Source organism: Podarcis erhardii (assembly GCF_964252035.2).
Source record: "Podarcis erhardii genome assembly, chromosome: 9".
Classification (NCBI taxonomy): domain Eukaryota; kingdom Metazoa; phylum Chordata; class Lepidosauria; order Squamata; family Lacertidae; genus Podarcis; species Podarcis erhardii.
This window is the reverse complement of record NC_138512.1, coordinates 22,609,084-22,625,533: the sequence shown is the minus strand read 5'-3', so window position 1 is coordinate 22,625,533 and position 16,450 is coordinate 22,609,084. Positions and strand designations below refer to the sequence as shown.

Here is a 16,450-nt window from a genome sequence, read left to right as displayed (position 1 = left end):
TGCTTCTACTTCCAGTTATTATTTCTGTGGTGAGAGTGAGTGTTACAGGAGAAATATCTTTGTGCTTACTTGCTTTACTTAACATTCCTTCTGACATTTTGAATGAGTAATTTATGTAACAAAGCAAGCATTTTAAAAAACAACCTTTCTTTGAAAAATGAATGCAGTGTTCTGAGAATGTTTTGCTTTAAATGCTGTTCTTCTATGGATGCAGGCATCCTTATCAGTCCAGAGATCACAGTGGAAGTGATTAAAAAATATCTCCAGGAAGGGTGTTTTCAGTTAGTTTGGAAGTGAAAAATGTTGAATGACTGATAAAATTAAAAACAACCTACAGACTGACTGGTTCCATAAACAAAAAGGACTCTCCAGAAGTACTATAGTTCTGATTCACACAGAGAGAGTGAGCTGAGAATATATGAAATTAAATGCTAAGTTCTTACCTGAATTTTTAGTCATTTAATTTTCTTTTAAGCAAGGAGTGGCTTTGTTTTCAAAAAGACTGGATATGTCAAGGAGTCATTACATCAAGAAATCTCACAGCAAATTAAAATAAATGTGTGTTGTTTTTTAAAGAAGGAGAAACAGAATTCCAAAAACAGATGAAGGGTTTTAACATATGTAGCAGAAAACATACTTTGAACATATGTATGATATTACAGTACGATGATTCAAGAAGCAAGGCTGTGACAGAGCTTTGCTCAAGATGTCCAGGCATTTAGCTCCCAAGCTTCTGCCAGACATGGTTCATAGATGGATCTATGATGTGACTCAGGGCTGGATTCCTGCATTACTTTGATACAGAAGGAAGGAAGGAAGCAAGCAAGTTCTTGAGGGCTGGGTTTTCTTGCAATTTAAAAAAAGACAGGACGTGCTCCTTTCCTTACACAGCTTTAGTGTTCATGGCTGGAAAACCCAACAATTTAAATGTATCTGCACCATTCACAATTGATGGCAGCCAGTTTGTATCTGACCATTTTAACTTGGGTAAAAGGTAAAGGTAAAGGGACCCCTGACCATTAGGTCCAGTCGTGACCGACTCTGGGGTTGTGGCGCTCATCTTGCTTTATTGGCCGAGGGAGCCGGCGTACAGCTTCTGGGTCATGTGGCCAGCATGACTAAGCCACTTCTGGCGAACGAGAGCAGCGCATGGAAACACTATTTACCTTCCCGCCAGAGCGGTACCTATTTATCTACTTGCACTCTGACGTGCTTTCGAACTGCTAGGTGGGCAGGAGCAGGGACCAAGCAACGGGAGCTAACCCCATCGCGGGGATTGGAACCGCCAACCTTCTCATCCGCAAGTCCTAGGCTTAACCCACAGCGCCACTGGCGTCCATTTAACTTGGGAGGAAGTGCTTAAACCTTTCCCCACCCCTACTTTTTCCTCAGCATTATGAGCCCAGCCAACACACCAATACATTTTTCAATCAAATGCTGGAATAATGTTGCAAAGAAAAGACAGCAAGCAAGCAGGAAAAGGATTAAGCACCTCTTAGCCTGCTTATTCCTTCTTCCTGGCAAACACCCCTCTGCACAGCTCTTTTGCATACTGGCTCCAAACAATGGGTTAAGAATCTCTTCTATTTGTGGATGCATGTGAAGTTCTAGCAGCAGAAACTTCCTGCACCCAAATTTAGAAAGTAGAGAGCGAATGGGGTATTATAAAAACAGCTCCTTATAAGGAAATAATAGTACAATCCATTAAATACTTCTTCTAAACAAGATCCATTACAATATACGAGACTTGCGAGAGAGAGTTTCCATATACTCAGCAGTTTCCACATATTCTTGAGAGGTTTATACCACAAGTAGAAATTGACAAAATATGAGAGGAGGAAGGATTTCCTCAACAGTAGAAGAAAGCTGATCCCATTCATGATGTCTCTGAAACGACTAGTAGGATGGCCATGTGTCTGACTTTACAGTCTTCTACTTGACTTGGCCCAAGTCTGGTTTAAAGTTTAAGAACCATATGAAGGGAGATCAGGGGCCTTGATGTTGCCCATCAACAGCTACCACCTGGGCAGGTCCCTGCACGAAGTCTTTCCCATTACAGTGTGCTGTACTGTATTTTTATTTAATGCATCACACATATCTGTAAATTTGTATTTACACAAATGAATGGACACATACAAAGCATATGCAAAACCTGGTCCTCTTTTTTTTTTTTAAGATGCATTATCTATTTTTTTTGGTGACTTGTAAGTGGGTACAGTAGCGCTTCGACTTGAACAAAGCATTCCAAAGCATTCAGCAACCAAATTTATTCTTGCTCTGACTCCCTTGGTCTTCCAGGCAACTGAAGGAAAACTGAGAAAATTTAGCTCAGACCAGCCTTCTCAATGGGTTCTTTGGGCATTTATAGATGAGCTGTTTATGGAGCATTCATCCTGTTTCGTTTGCAGGAGATCAGATTTAGTTCTGATTTGTTTGTGGGGAGGTTAGATACTGCTGCGTCAATGCAAGTGTTATCCTACACTTTCCAATGCATTTTCCTGTCACTTTCCTTGTTGCAAAAAGCCTGGCGTTTTGGAGAAATAGCTTTGTTCTGCAAGAGATCTAATCAACTATAAGCATACCGGTATGTGATTGAATCCCACCCCAAAACAACGACTCTCTTAAAGCACTCTTAGCCAAATCCCAAATCCCTGCAGTAGCAGGCTGAAGCCTAGAGTCTGTACACTGTCTTCTGCTGAGGATATTTCCTGGTGGCAGGAGTAGAAAATGTGTTAGCATTGCCTATTGTGGTCTGGGGAACAGGCAACTGGTTGTAAGAAAATTGGTGAAGGTCAGAAAAAATAGAAAGTCTCAACTGTGGGTCCTCTGCAGAATTCACTGTTTGATGGTTTCCGCAGCCACATAGATGGACATTGACATCTTCAACATTTATTTTGCATTTACTTATATTTGCCTTGATGACTCAAAACAAAAGGTATTATTTCCAAATAGCTTAATGGACAGCAATTTACCTTCTCATCAACTTATAAAGATTAACAAATTAAACGCCAGGTAGTTTTCAATATCTACTATCCACTGAGTTATATGGACACACTAAGCCAGAAATAAGAATTCAAACCTGAAACATCGGGTAATCCCCAACATACTCAAAGTAGACCCATTGAAATAAATGGACTTAAGGATTCTTAGGATGACTAACACTGGTTATTGCCCAACATTTTCCTTTGATGGTCTAAACTTTACAAAATTTCCCTTTTAGTATACAACCTTGGGTTACAGACGCTTCAGGTTACAGACTCCGCTAACCCAGAAATATTACCTCGGGTTAAGAACTTTGCTTCAGGATGAGAACAGAAATCGTGTGGCAGGGGCAGGAGGCCCCATTAGCTAAAATGGTACCTCAGGTTAAGAACAGTTTCAGGTTAAGAATGGACCTCCAGAACTAATTAAGTTCTTTACCCGAGGTGCCACTGTATTCTGGTATTTATTTATTTATTTTTAACTTTCCGCCAAGGTAAGTTCTGTCACTTTTATTTCACATAAATTTACAGTGAGCTTCTAAGGAGTGGTTTTGTGCCTAACACTTTGAAAAACAGGGACCAGGAAAAAAACACAACCCAAGTGTGGAATGGAATATTATTGTAACATGCCCAAGAAAATTTCACCTTAGGAAATGAAAGATCAATTACTTCTAGTAGACACATTTCCTGTGTGCAGTTAATGAGAAAATGCAATCATCGTGGGGTCAATCTTATTGAAATGAAACTGTATTACAAGCTCATTACTCTCCAGCCCTGATGAGACTGCAGGTGTTAGCAACTAGTGCAGCTCCGCCTGCTGTTTGTAAGAACTAGGCCACAGTCTCTAAAGCACAAGACCAAAGTCTATCCTCTTGTTCATAAAGAAGAAAGAGATGGAAAGTGGAGCAGGTTGTGTAGGTGGTCACCCCCATGACCAGTTGCTTTTGAGGCTGCTGTAGGGCATTTCTAGAAACAATAATGGAAAGTTCTTTTTATCAGAACACCTGTCCAGTTAAGAGTCTGATAGAGCATCAGATTTATTCATCTTTAAGGCTGCTGGGATTTAGAACTCAGGAAAGCAAAAGATTTACAGTGGTACCTCGGGTTACATATGTTTCAGGTTACATACGCTTCAGGTTACACACTCTGCTAACCCAGAAATAGTGCTTCAAGTTAAGAACTTTGCTTCAGGATAAGAAATTGGGCTCCGGCGGTGAGGCGGCAGCAGGAGGCCCCATTACCTAAAGTGGTGCTTCAGGTTAAGAACAGTTTCAGGTTAAGAACGGACCTCCGGAACGAATTAAGTACTTAACCTGAGGTACCACTGTAATTATATATGCCAACCTTGTAAATAAGCCCACAAAAGTTACTAGCCTGCCCGCCACACCACACCCAAAAACGGCTAGTTGTTTGTTTTCTATGCTGACTATAGAGGAGATGAAACCTGATCACTCTTTAGGACAAGGGCTAGTAAAGCATCACTCCACAGGCCAGGTCTGACTTCTAGGCCAAGAGATCTACCACATTTTAATCTTAGTGTGGTAATTTTTTTGCCTTCAGTTCCATTGATTAAATAATTAAAAAATAAAAACTCATAAGAATGAGATATTCCCATTTCTTTGGCCTGTAATGGGTCTAGCCAATAGGTACATGGAGAGTTTACATTTTTTTGCTTGCCTGGACTGTAGCACCAAAATACACCTTCAGTCTCCAGGGAGCTGCCTTGGAAACAGAACAAGCCCAAATACCTTGACTAACAACAACAAAAACTTGGCACCTCAAGTTTCTAGGGAGAGGAAGCTCATGGAAAGTCAAATTCTATGCCTTCTAATGCTGAGCAAGACCTTACTCTTTGAACACTTAGTAAAATCAATGGGCTACATTGTTGATTCAACAATATGCCCTCTGTAGAAGGCAGTGCTATATTGTTCCAGTAACGGCTGATGGAAAGAATCATGCCTCAGAGAGCCAGAAAGGAACAGATTGACATCTCTGGAAGCCAAGAAACAAAGACAAATAAGGATGAATGGTCAGGATACTGGGCAGCCAAACAGCTTCTACACAGGACAAGTAAAGTGAACCAGCAATACAGAAGCCCCAGAAAGACTAGTTTTGCTGTGATGGGGTGGCTATTTTTATCTGGGATAATGATCCCTTATTTTAATTTTATCTTATCTATTTACAGGAAGGAATGGCATACAAGAAGCTCAACTTAAGAAGAGACCACTTCTGGCCCACTGAAGGCTCAACTTCACCTTGAAACGGATGATGAGAAAAATCCCGAGTTCCACTATTTTCAGCCATTCAACATCTGCAGCATGGTTTTGTCTGCACTTCACCTGATCTGAAAAAAACATCTGCATCAGCTTGAGCCCAATAAGGTGAACAGTGCACTCAATGCATGCACTCTAACCTCAGTGAATTTCAACATGAATCGGTCTAGACCAGAAGTTGTTCTTCCACAACTTGCTGGACTGCAAAATAAAAAAATTCCTTCCAGTAGCACCTTAAAGACCAACTGAGTTAGTTCTAGGTATGAGCTTTCGTGTGCACGCACACTTCTTCAGATACCTGAAGAAGTATCTGAAGAAGTGTGCATGCACACGAAAGCTCATACCTAGAACTAACTCAGTTGGTCTTTAAGGTGCTACTGGAAGGAATTTTTTTATTTTGTTTTGACCATGGCAGACCAACACGGCTACCTATCTGTAACTGGAATTGCTGGACTGCAACTCCCATAATCCCTGACTGTTGACCATGCTGACTGGAGTTGACTGGAGTTGGAGACCAACACATCTGGAGGGCATTCCTTGATTCCTCCATTCCTGATGAGAGTCATCCTCCATAGGAAGGACCTGATCAAGTGCCTGGGTCTTCCAGTTTTAGAAGGGATCAGGAGTTCTTTCCACTAATTCCACAGAGACAGAAGATTAACATTACCTTGCAAATTGGAAATATTCCGATACCTCAACCATCTGACTGATGTGATTGGAAAGAGCCTACTTATTCACAGAGGCTGACTTCCAATTGCTCATGACACCAGTGGCTTTTATTTATTTGACATTTAGAAACATTCTTGTATATTCCCGCTTATGAGAATTTGCTGTTACCTGCCCTGCAAGAGGAGCACCTACTATATGAACTTACATTACATACACATGATTGATTGGAGAATTGGCTTCTTGCCTAAGCAAAATAATCCGATTCCAAATAGAAAGATGAACAGCATCGTCTACAGGCAGAAGACAACCACCCACATGGTCAGTCCAAGCCAGAGTCAAATCCATGAAAGTGGCAATTGCCGTCTATCCTCCTCGCTGCAAGCAGGAAAGAACGGTAGCGCCACTGACCAAGTCAAAGTACAGTGCACAACCAATCTGAATTCTTTTCTTGTTTTCCTTCCCCATCATCAATTCCCGCCCCCCGCCCCCGCCACAAACTGAAGGAATAGGTTGCCCGAAGGCAGAAACGCAGACAGAGCAAATGAGGTTTACAGAAGTGCCAAAGTTTAATGAATCTGCCAGTTTGGAAGCAGCACAACAATGTTATGTAGAAGGGAAAGCCAGGGGAAAGCCTCTCTAAGACATCTTTCTGGCTGTGAAAACACAGCACATTCTTGGCCAACTGAAGCAGATTCCTCTATCCTTTATTTTCATTTTCTTTTTTAAAAGCTGCATGTTGGATCCTCCATCTATTTGTTTCTCCATTGCAAAGATCAAACACACAGCAGGCTCATCTCGAAGCTGAAGGAAGCCCCTTAAAGCAACCAAATACATACATAAACAAAGTTAACAGACAGAGAGGATCTATATGGTTGCCCCTACCCAAACAAGGCAGCAGAGTCTGCAGCAGTGAAGATGATTTAGCTAATAATGATTCCGGCCTCATATACTTAACTAACAGGTTTCTACCAGGAACTGCATGAAGAATTGTAAGTTTGCAACTAAGGTACTGGCTATGGACATATTCTACTAAGGTGACTGTACACAGCTGTAAAGAAAGTTGGTTTAACACCAGTCATACCTTGTTGTATACAAGATGCCATCACTTATCATAATGTAGGGACTTCAATACCCAATAAGCACCTGTATTAGGATCACAGTGACTTCAATCATGTTGCTAGAAATAGATCCAAATGAGCCTCTGTAGTATTTATAGTACAGGTACATCACATTTTACCCCAGTTGCCAAAAAATAAATAAATAAAAAGGGGTGGGAGAGCAGGAAATAAATCCTAAAAGGGCCAACTGAGATCTCTGGAGAGCACGGTAAGCAAGGCAGGAGGCTTTTAAAAAACCTCTCATCCTTGCAATGGGCAGGAAAGAGACAAGGCCCATTCAGCGCCAACTTTGGACAGATAGGGATAGGTATGTGGGTCATTCTGACTTGACATGATTTTGCTTATACGTGCAATAGTCTGGAACGTAACCCCCATGTAAGATGAGATCTACCCACATTTATATTCTTCCTTCCCTCAAAGTGGCATACATTGTCTTCTGCCCCATTTTATTCTCCATCTATTCTATGAGCTAGGGTGAGGTCCAAAGGGACAGTTACTGGCTCAAGGTCCATCAAGGGAACTTCATGGCCAAGTGAGGACAGACCTAGTGGCACCGGGGGGCACAGCTGGGCAGCTGCTCTTTCAACCAAATCTGACTCCTTGCCATGGCTGTTCTGCCACCTCCAGTTCTTCCATGCTGTTTGCAGAGACTTTACCTGCTCATTCACCAATAGCAGACTTCTACAGGGCAGAGGGGAGGAAGGATGAGAGAGAGAAAGAAAAAGGAGCTAGGGTCACCCATTATGTGGCTAGGAAGCTCATACAAACCTGCAGCCACCCCTGAGTGGGACTTTGAACCTTGTCTATTCAGTGTAGTACAACATCCCAACAGCTACACACCAGTCTGGGTGCTTTATTGTTCTGCAGAAACTAGGTAATACAGAACCCTTCCCACATGCAAGGACAGAACATGTATCCTCCACCTCTGAGCACAACTCTAAATTGTGGCAGGAGAAGGGCAAGTCCCTTCCCCTTCCCCTCTTGCTGCTTCTCTTAAATGCCCTTGGATCAAAGATGGCCTCTGCTTCATAGCTATATAAGGATTTGAGCTGAAGTTTCCAAATTCAGTTTTTTGTCTAATGTATGGGAGATGTTCCAATCTAGACACCCTCTTATAACAAGAGGTTAGGATATTAAACAAGGAAGCTATTAAACATTTTCTGTCTACATGAATAATAGCTTCCATGAAAGAGGCAGGTTGGAATATTTGCAGTGCTATTTCATACTATTAGAGGCTTTACATGGTGGTTTTCTTGTCCATGTGGAAGAGGCAACTTTTTTCCTGGAGGACCACTTTGGCAAGCAACCAAGCAACTTTTGGCTCTTAAAAGCCCTGCCAAGAAGTAGCTCTTTTCCACACCACAGCTGGGCACTAGGTGATGGGTGCAGAAAGGCACATTTGATCTCCAGATTTTAACCCCTAAGATGCATAAACATAAGAGGGGAAAGAAAAGATTGCATTCAATGGTATCACCCAAGTAATGACAAGGCTTCCATTAGCAGAATGTGGAAGGAATAAGTTTTCAACAATTTCTCCTTTCCCTGCAGCCCGCCCAACCTGCTAAATGTGTTCTGGAGAATCCCACAACTCTTTGGAGCAAATTTAAATCAAAATTTAAATCTCTAAATTCACTCCAGAGAGTTGTGGAACTTTGCAGGGGGGAGAGGCTGCAGGGGGACAGGGAAGAGCTGAAATCGACTTCCTCCCCCATTCTGCTAATGGAAGGAAGCCTTTTCATCAATTGAATGATACCACTGAACACAACCCTCCTTTAACCCCTTACAAACTATTGAAAATTAACACCAATATTTCTACATCCAAATAACTATGTACAGTACTTCTAACTGTAGATGACACAAAACTGAAAAGAGATTTGCAGAAGGCTATGGCTGCAACTGTAAGAAGTAAGGTACACATACCTATTTTGCAAAACTACTCTTTGTTTTCACCATCTCCTCCTAAGCTTCATGTATTGATTTTCCCCAGTTAGTGCAGGACTCTGGGAATTTTGATTTCCTTTCAATTTATCTTGTAACTCCAGCAGCATCACCCATGGGTGGGTAGTTTTAGCAGCTCAGAAAGCTATTAAGCTGAAGCTGTTTTTTTGACAGTGCAAAACAAGGGAATAAAGAAATGACAGCATGCAGAGGCAGGGGAAAATAAAGTATGAACATTAATGCTAAATATAGAAGATAAAAGCTAACTAAGTCAATTTATGCATGTTTGCATCATTGCCTCCTCTAATTCAGTTTTGGAAGAAGTATGTGAGTAACAACATACAAGGCATAAGTAACTACAATATTTATTTTCATGTTAATCTAGCCCTTCCCAAGGAGTTTAGAAGACAGTATGTTGCAGGAAAAGCATTTTTATAACCCTATTCAACAAAGAAAAAAACTGTATGAAGAACTGATGAAAAGCTGATATGTAACCTCGGAGCAGAACAAACAGCAATATGTTAATCAGAAGCCAAAAAGTTTGCTTCAACACCTCTCTAAATGGAGGTATAGCAGCGATTTGGGTACTAAGAACACATTACATATTATAAGGAGAATAGAGAAAAAGGTTCACATTACTCAGTATTAACTCATACTGTGGAATTCTCAGATATCACAAAGAAATGAAAGCTTTGAGAAAATGCAAGTGAGCCACAGATTTAAGATTTAAAAGTCTTGCTAATCCCTGACTTTTCCACATCATATAATTAATTCCCACCCTACACTTTTTTACTCCCCTCTTGCGCCTACTGAACTGCATATTCTGCCACCCTTGGAATTATATCAGCTGCAGAATGTTCCTTTAGGTTACAGCAAAGCATAAAAGAATTATTATTACTCACAAAGAATTGCTAGCAATATTGTCAGGACCCAATATACAGGAGAACGTGCCCAGGCTTCGCATGGAGGTTTTTTGACTCAACGTTACCTGTGTGTGCACAGTTGCTGAAATATGGGACGTGAGTTGCAGTCGGAGATGAGCTTAAGCTGGAAGAAGAGCTTGAGGGGAAATCAGCCAGGGCCTGTAATAAGGCCAGAGCAGAAGGTCAGGTTCCTTGTACTTTATACCTTGCCCACCCAAAGGATTAACATGATGCAACAATCAGAGAGGTCATTGCTGCATAGCCCTTCTATATCTGCTCTGGGGCTTGAGCACCCATAATCCAAAGTAGTTTACAAGGCATGGCTTATGTGCAGGAGACACATATTGTGCAGGAGGATAGGGAAGGAGAATTTGTAGAGATTATAATATAGTTTAATAATGAGCTAGGTACTTACTTAAAAAGTAAATAAGACAAATAAATACTAATTTATTTCACTCTTCATAACTTTTTATTAATAGTACATTTCCAAGCACAATTCAAAGTGTTGGTGCTGACCTTTAAAGCCCTAAACCAGGGGTAGGCAACCTAAGACCCGGGGGCCGGATGCGGCCCAATCACCTTCTCAATCCGGTCCACGGACGGTGTCAGCATGTTTTTACATGAATAGAATGTGTCCTTTTATTTAAAATGCATCTCTGGGTTATTTGTGGGGCATAGGTATTCGTTCATTTAAAAAAAATATATTCAAAATATAGTCCGGCCCACCACATGGTCTGAGGGACGGTGGACCGGCCCACGGCTGAAAAAGGTTGCTGACCCCTGCCCTAAACATCCTCAGCCCTGTATACCTATCTCCACCCCCATCGTTCAGCCCGTACCCTGAGGTCCGGCTCCATGGGCCTTCTAGTGGTTCCTTCATTGCAAAAAGTGAGGTTACAGGAACCAGGCAGAGGGCCTTCTCGGTAGTCGCACCCGCCCTGTGGAATGCCCTCCCATCAGATGTCAAGGAGATAAACAACTATCTGACTTTTAGAAGACTTCTGAAGGCAACTCCATATGGTGAAATTTAAAATGTTTGGTGTTTTACTGTGCTTGGTGTTTAAATTTGTTGGAAGTTGCCCTGGAAAACCTTCCAAAGCAAGGAAATGCTCGTTGATTTGGGGGCTGGTTGGGGATGGAGGACGTATTAGACAAGACATATTAGAGACAACAGCCAGCAGCCACAGAAAACCTGAAAGCAAAAGGTTTTCCTGTGTGGACCTGTGCAAGAGGTCCATTACACAAAGTCCATTCCACAGCAGGTCTCCCAAGTCCAACAAAAAGGACACAAGGGCTCCTAGCTTTACAGTGCAAAACCTAGAATGAGCAGAACAAGAAGAGGAAGAAAATCATAGGACTGGGAGAGGTTGACTTACACCATGTTAGACCTTTGATCCATCTAACTCTCCTTTTTCTATCCTTTCCACATAAGCGCGCAGCCCACTGACCACACACAAAGCCCACCCACTCGCACACTCTATAGGTTGGCCAACCAGGTCATTTGAGGTGCCTACAAGTCAGCAGAATACCTCCTTTTTTATATATTTTACCTCCTAACTCACCATATACTGCTTCTCTGCCAGCTGCTCACTTAACTGTCCCGCATCATCTTTCACAGAATCCACTAAGTACATTACATTATATATCACAAGGTGCATTGTTTTGTACCAAATCGCTGGCTATTACAGTCCCTCCAGTTGACTGCTGTGTCTGGGCTGAACGCTGGAAGTCTACAAGATGAATTTTTTATCACCTTTGACATGCTCGCCACTCTGCAACTGCTGGAGTAATACAATGTCACTCACAGGGTTATATCTGTCACTCAGCTAAATCACTCTTCATTCTACCTTCTGTGAAAACATTCCTGCCACCTATTCTGCTTGCTTTCAAGTGAAGCAAACTAATGGTAGGAACCATTCAAAAGAACTTGATCCTAATTTTATGACATGGAGACATCTCTGCTTGAACGTTCTCCATAAAATCAACAGAACTAACTTCCAAGTTAATGCATTTGGATTGGTGTATAATACTTTCCCATGACAAACCAAAAACATATGTTCATAAAGTGACCTGTTGACAAATAATCAACATACACGTTCAAGGATTACAGCTGGAGCAGAAAGCAGGATTCACTTGATGCCTTTCTTAGTATTCTCGTTTTGAATACAGTGGTACCTCAGGTTAAGTACTTAATTCGTTCCGGAGGTCCGTTCTTAACCTGAAACTGTTCTTAACCTGAAGCACCACTTTAGCTAATGGGGCCTCCTGCTGCTGCCGCGCTGCCGGAGCATGATTTCTGTTCTTATCCTGAAGCAAACATCTTCACCTGAAACACTATTTCTGGGTTAGTGGAGTGTGTAACCTGAAGCGTATTTAACCTGAAGCGTATGTAACCCGAGGTACCACTGTACATGCAATTTACTCCAAAATTATACAAAGAAAGTTGTTAAGATATTATAATACATTTAAAATAAACCAGAAAAGACCACACCCTCACTAAAAGACATATCAAAACACACTACAGTGGTGCCCCGCAAGACGAACGCCTCGCAAGACGGAAAACCCGCTAGACGAAAGGGTTTTCCGTTTTGGAGGCGCTTCGCTAAACAAATTTCTCTATGGGGTTGCTTCGCAAGACGAAAAAATCTTGCGAGTTCCCGCGGGTTTTTTTCACTCCCACCCCCTTCCTAAGCCGCTAAGCCGCTTATCAGCTGTTCCGCTGATAAGCCGCCTCTCAGCTGATCGCTAAAAGCCGCTAGACCGCTAATAGCGCTAATCCGCTAAGCCGTCAATGGGCTTGCTTCGCAAGACGAAAAAACCTCTAGACGAAGAGAATCGCGGAACGGATTAATTTCGTCTTGCGAGGCACCACTGTATTATAAATATTTATTGGTTGATGGCAATAATGCTTTGCTCAACCTGCTTTATTAAATAAACGTTGGTGTAAATGTAGATAATTGTTGTGCTTTCTCTTCTCCTCCCTTCTTTGGCAATATATGGGTATTTATGTCCATACTGAAAATGAGTAAAATATACATTTAAAATGTTTACCATTAGTGATGTATTTGAGGAACCAGCTGAAAACTTTGCTATTTCAGAAAGCTCTCCCATGAGGCAATACCTTGCAATTTAATGTCCTGTACACATTTTAATACTGTTTGTTCTGATTTTATTGTTTTTGTTCCTCTGTTTATCACAGGTATTATTTATGATCCGTGGAATAAAAACAAGTTACATCAATAAATAGGCAATTCTCTGGAATTTGTCACCAGAACTTTACCCATGTGTAAGACTGCAGAGTTGTCAAAGGCACCCTTATGCCCTGTGGATATTTTACAATGTTATGTTCAGTTCTGTGTCCTCTGAGCTTTGGGAAAGTAAATTAAAAAGTTTATTCTTTGAAGTTGGGCTGGAGGGCTCTGAAACTCCCCAAGAAACCAGGCAGACTGGCAGGAGGGCCATCCTGTGTGGTGGCAGCCTATCGCAATCATTATTTTTTATGGGGGGGGGGAACCCTTATACAAAAAGGGTTTGTCCATCAAGTAAAAGCTCCTGCCTCCCTGCCTAAGGATCCATTGGGCCCACTGCTGTCTCTCAGCCTTTGTCTGTTGTGAAGACCATGTATGCAGTCCTAAACTCCTTGGAGAAAGGACAATATTAAAAGGCAGTAAATAAATAATGTGTGCATATGCATCCTTTGAAGAATGATCTATAAAGGCTAAGTGGTGCTTCTTATTTTCTATTAAATTTGGAACAGGCAGCAGTAGAGAGGTTTCATTCAAGTTGGCAACTTCCACGAAACATCACACTCTGTTTAACTCCGTTTTAAGTAGACACAGAGCCCTGTCCAAAGCGAAGTGCCAATTCACACATGCCTGCACATTATTTCATTTTTTTGACATTTCATTCTTCATGCTGAACATGTGACTCAAAGCAGTACTGTCTACAATCGTATACAAGTTCCATTTGTGACAGCTTGCCTCATCCTCACGGTAGCATCAAAAGTGAAGAACAGCCATGTGAGAATCTACCCTAAAGTTGCTTGTCTAAATTCCATCTGGATATATCATCCCCTGGTAACCTTCTTACTTGTACTTGACACTTCACAATATAAACTTGGACCATGTTTTTAGATTTTTATCTGCAAGTGAGACAATCCTGTTGTCTGTTACAGAGCTTGGAACTGTGTGAAATCACTGGAATTAAGTCTCATTATATTGCCATAGATGTTGGAACATCATTATAAAAAACAGAGTATTTGAACATCGAAATGCCCTGCATGGGGTATTCTAATATTTGATTGGAATAATAACCACATACAGTGGTACCCTGGTTTGCATACATCTTGGTTTGCATACGTTTGGATTACAAACACGTCTAACCCGGAAGTGCGTGTCCCAGTTTGCAACCTTCTTTTGGATTACAACCCATTTTTTCTGGATTACAAATTATTTTTTGTGGGGGAGGCCCCATTTGTGAAAGCATGCCTTGGGTTACAACCTGTTTTGGTTTACAAACGGACCTCCGGAATGGATTGTGGTTGTAAACCAAGGTACCACTGTATATCAGTCATCAGATCACCACAGCCTACATTTCAGCTGCTTCTGGATGAATAACAAAACCAGATTTGGCATTAGGCAACTACTTCAGACCTGTGCTGCAATACCTCCCTCCTTGAATCTCAAAGCCGCCCCATGTTTTGAAATATGCAGCATATTTCACTTTCTTGTGTCAGTCCATTTCCAAATAATCCTTAGGTATTACTGTTTTTTGGCTTTAAAAAACAAAAACAAAGCACAGACAGGAGGCTTTAATTAAAGGCTTCCAATAAGATAATTTATTTTCTAACAACTCATATGCATTCCCTAATTAAGAATAAAAGCAGCACGTAGAAATTTCAAAGTCAGTTTCCCTACTGGAAACTTGCCAGTGTAATGCCAGGACCAGCTGGCTTAATATGTGTTTGAAAATCTTTAATTTGGAAGAAATATCTGACTGACAGGAAATATAGTCTCTGGTCTTTCTCTCCCTGTTTAAAATCTAGAAGGATATTCCCTGTGGGAATTAATTTTTGCTTCTTTCAAATAAGTGTGATGCTTTAACCTGCCAGCAAACTGCGCCTGGAACTCCCCAAGTCAGCTGTCAATCCTATCCATGTTTGGTCCTGATCCACTTCAACAGATTCCTGCTCAACAAAGACAAGCTCTGGGAACAACAAAAAAGGAGCAATTCTGTGTAGAAACATCAAAAATATCCACTTCATCTACTATGGTTCTAATGCTTGTGATTTTTTAATATTAAAAAACCCTAATGGGAGGGATGTCTTTTATTTTATAAGAAAAGGTAATAATATATAGTCAAATTAAACAAAAACAAATAATGAACAATTTATTTTAAAAGGGATAGCTTTTGTTTAAATTCCAGTATGCCACAAAAACCTGAAAAAGGCCAAATAGCAGATGTCTCTGTTTATGGCCTCTCCATTCTATGGCACAGGACCTTTGCTTCTATCCGTGCTTAACCATGTGCAAAATCTCAAAGTGTTCCACCCCTGTGATTCCACTCCCTTCTCAAAAGAGCATTTTCCTTTCTCTCAGCTCTGAATTAATTGACACACATAAAAGTTATTTAGCTGAAGCAAGACACACACTTTATGTTCGAGGACTATTCCACAGTTCTCCCTGGGCTGAAGTTGTAATGTAATGGTACGGCATTTGTGAATACCCATTAGCTTCTGAGTTCAGTGACTTTCAGGTGGCGTTTATGGTGGTTTGCACCAGTGAACTAATAATTAGCTTTAAAAATGAATCACATCTCCCTGTTACAGCTGTGCTGCGTTTTCAGTAAGGAAACTAAGCTGTTCCTTCTTTCACAGTGCTGTGTGAAGGGTTCATGCTTATGTGCCAATGGAAGCCAAACAAGGGAATGTCTAGCTGGGTACTTAAGGCTTTGTATTGTGAAATAAAGGCAGAAACCACTATTTCTAGGAAACAGAAAATGACTGTTAAAGAAAAAGCCCTTTGAAAATCACTCCACGTGCCAAAAGGGCATGCCCAAATCTCTCCCTGGATTTGGTTTGCCCTTAGTCATCCTTTGCAAACATTCTTGGCTTTTGTACTTCAAGGGCGCCTGAGGGCCAAAATGATATAAAAATATTGTGTTTTCTGAAACATGAACCTGAGGAAGCAAGGTGCTTAATGGAAAGCATAATAAAGCAGTTTCTCATGGTTGAATCCACGCAGAACTGGATTCCAAATATGCCAGCGCTCTGCAAGTACATACAAATACCAACCACTTCGTTTCCAAAATGATGAGGATGCCATGATTATTCCAGGTACTATAGTAAGATAATTTTTATTTACAGCATACATTTGAATACTTTGGAGGCGCCATTACCTGAGAAAGGTCTGAAGAGTGGAAAAGGCAGAGAACCAAAAATTCCATTTACATCCCATTAGTATCCCAAACTTGTCCTGATCAGACCCAAAATGCTAAACTGAATGTGAACTTTGATGAACTTGATGCAGCAATAAGTGGCCCATATCAAT

The 16,450-nt window shown here is 41.1% G+C and overlaps 1 protein-coding gene across 6 annotated transcripts in view; it reads right to left on the bottom strand.

Annotated features, from left to right (window-relative positions):
* The window catches only part of APBB2 (amyloid beta precursor protein binding family B member 2), a 173,252-nt gene that overhangs the window by 139,956 nt on the left and 16,846 nt on the right, over positions 1-16,450 (bottom strand). For 4 of the 6 annotated variants that reach the window (XM_081875750.1, XM_081875744.1, XM_081875748.1 and 1 more), the window contains exon 1: positions 8,962-9,138. The exons of 1 other annotated variant lie outside the window; for it this stretch is intronic. The gene's annotated coding sequence lies outside the window, so the exon portion shown is untranslated. Of the gene's footprint in view, positions 1-8,961; positions 9,139-16,450 lie in introns of those variants that run through there. One more of the 6 variants, XM_081875749.1, reaches the window with a different exon arrangement.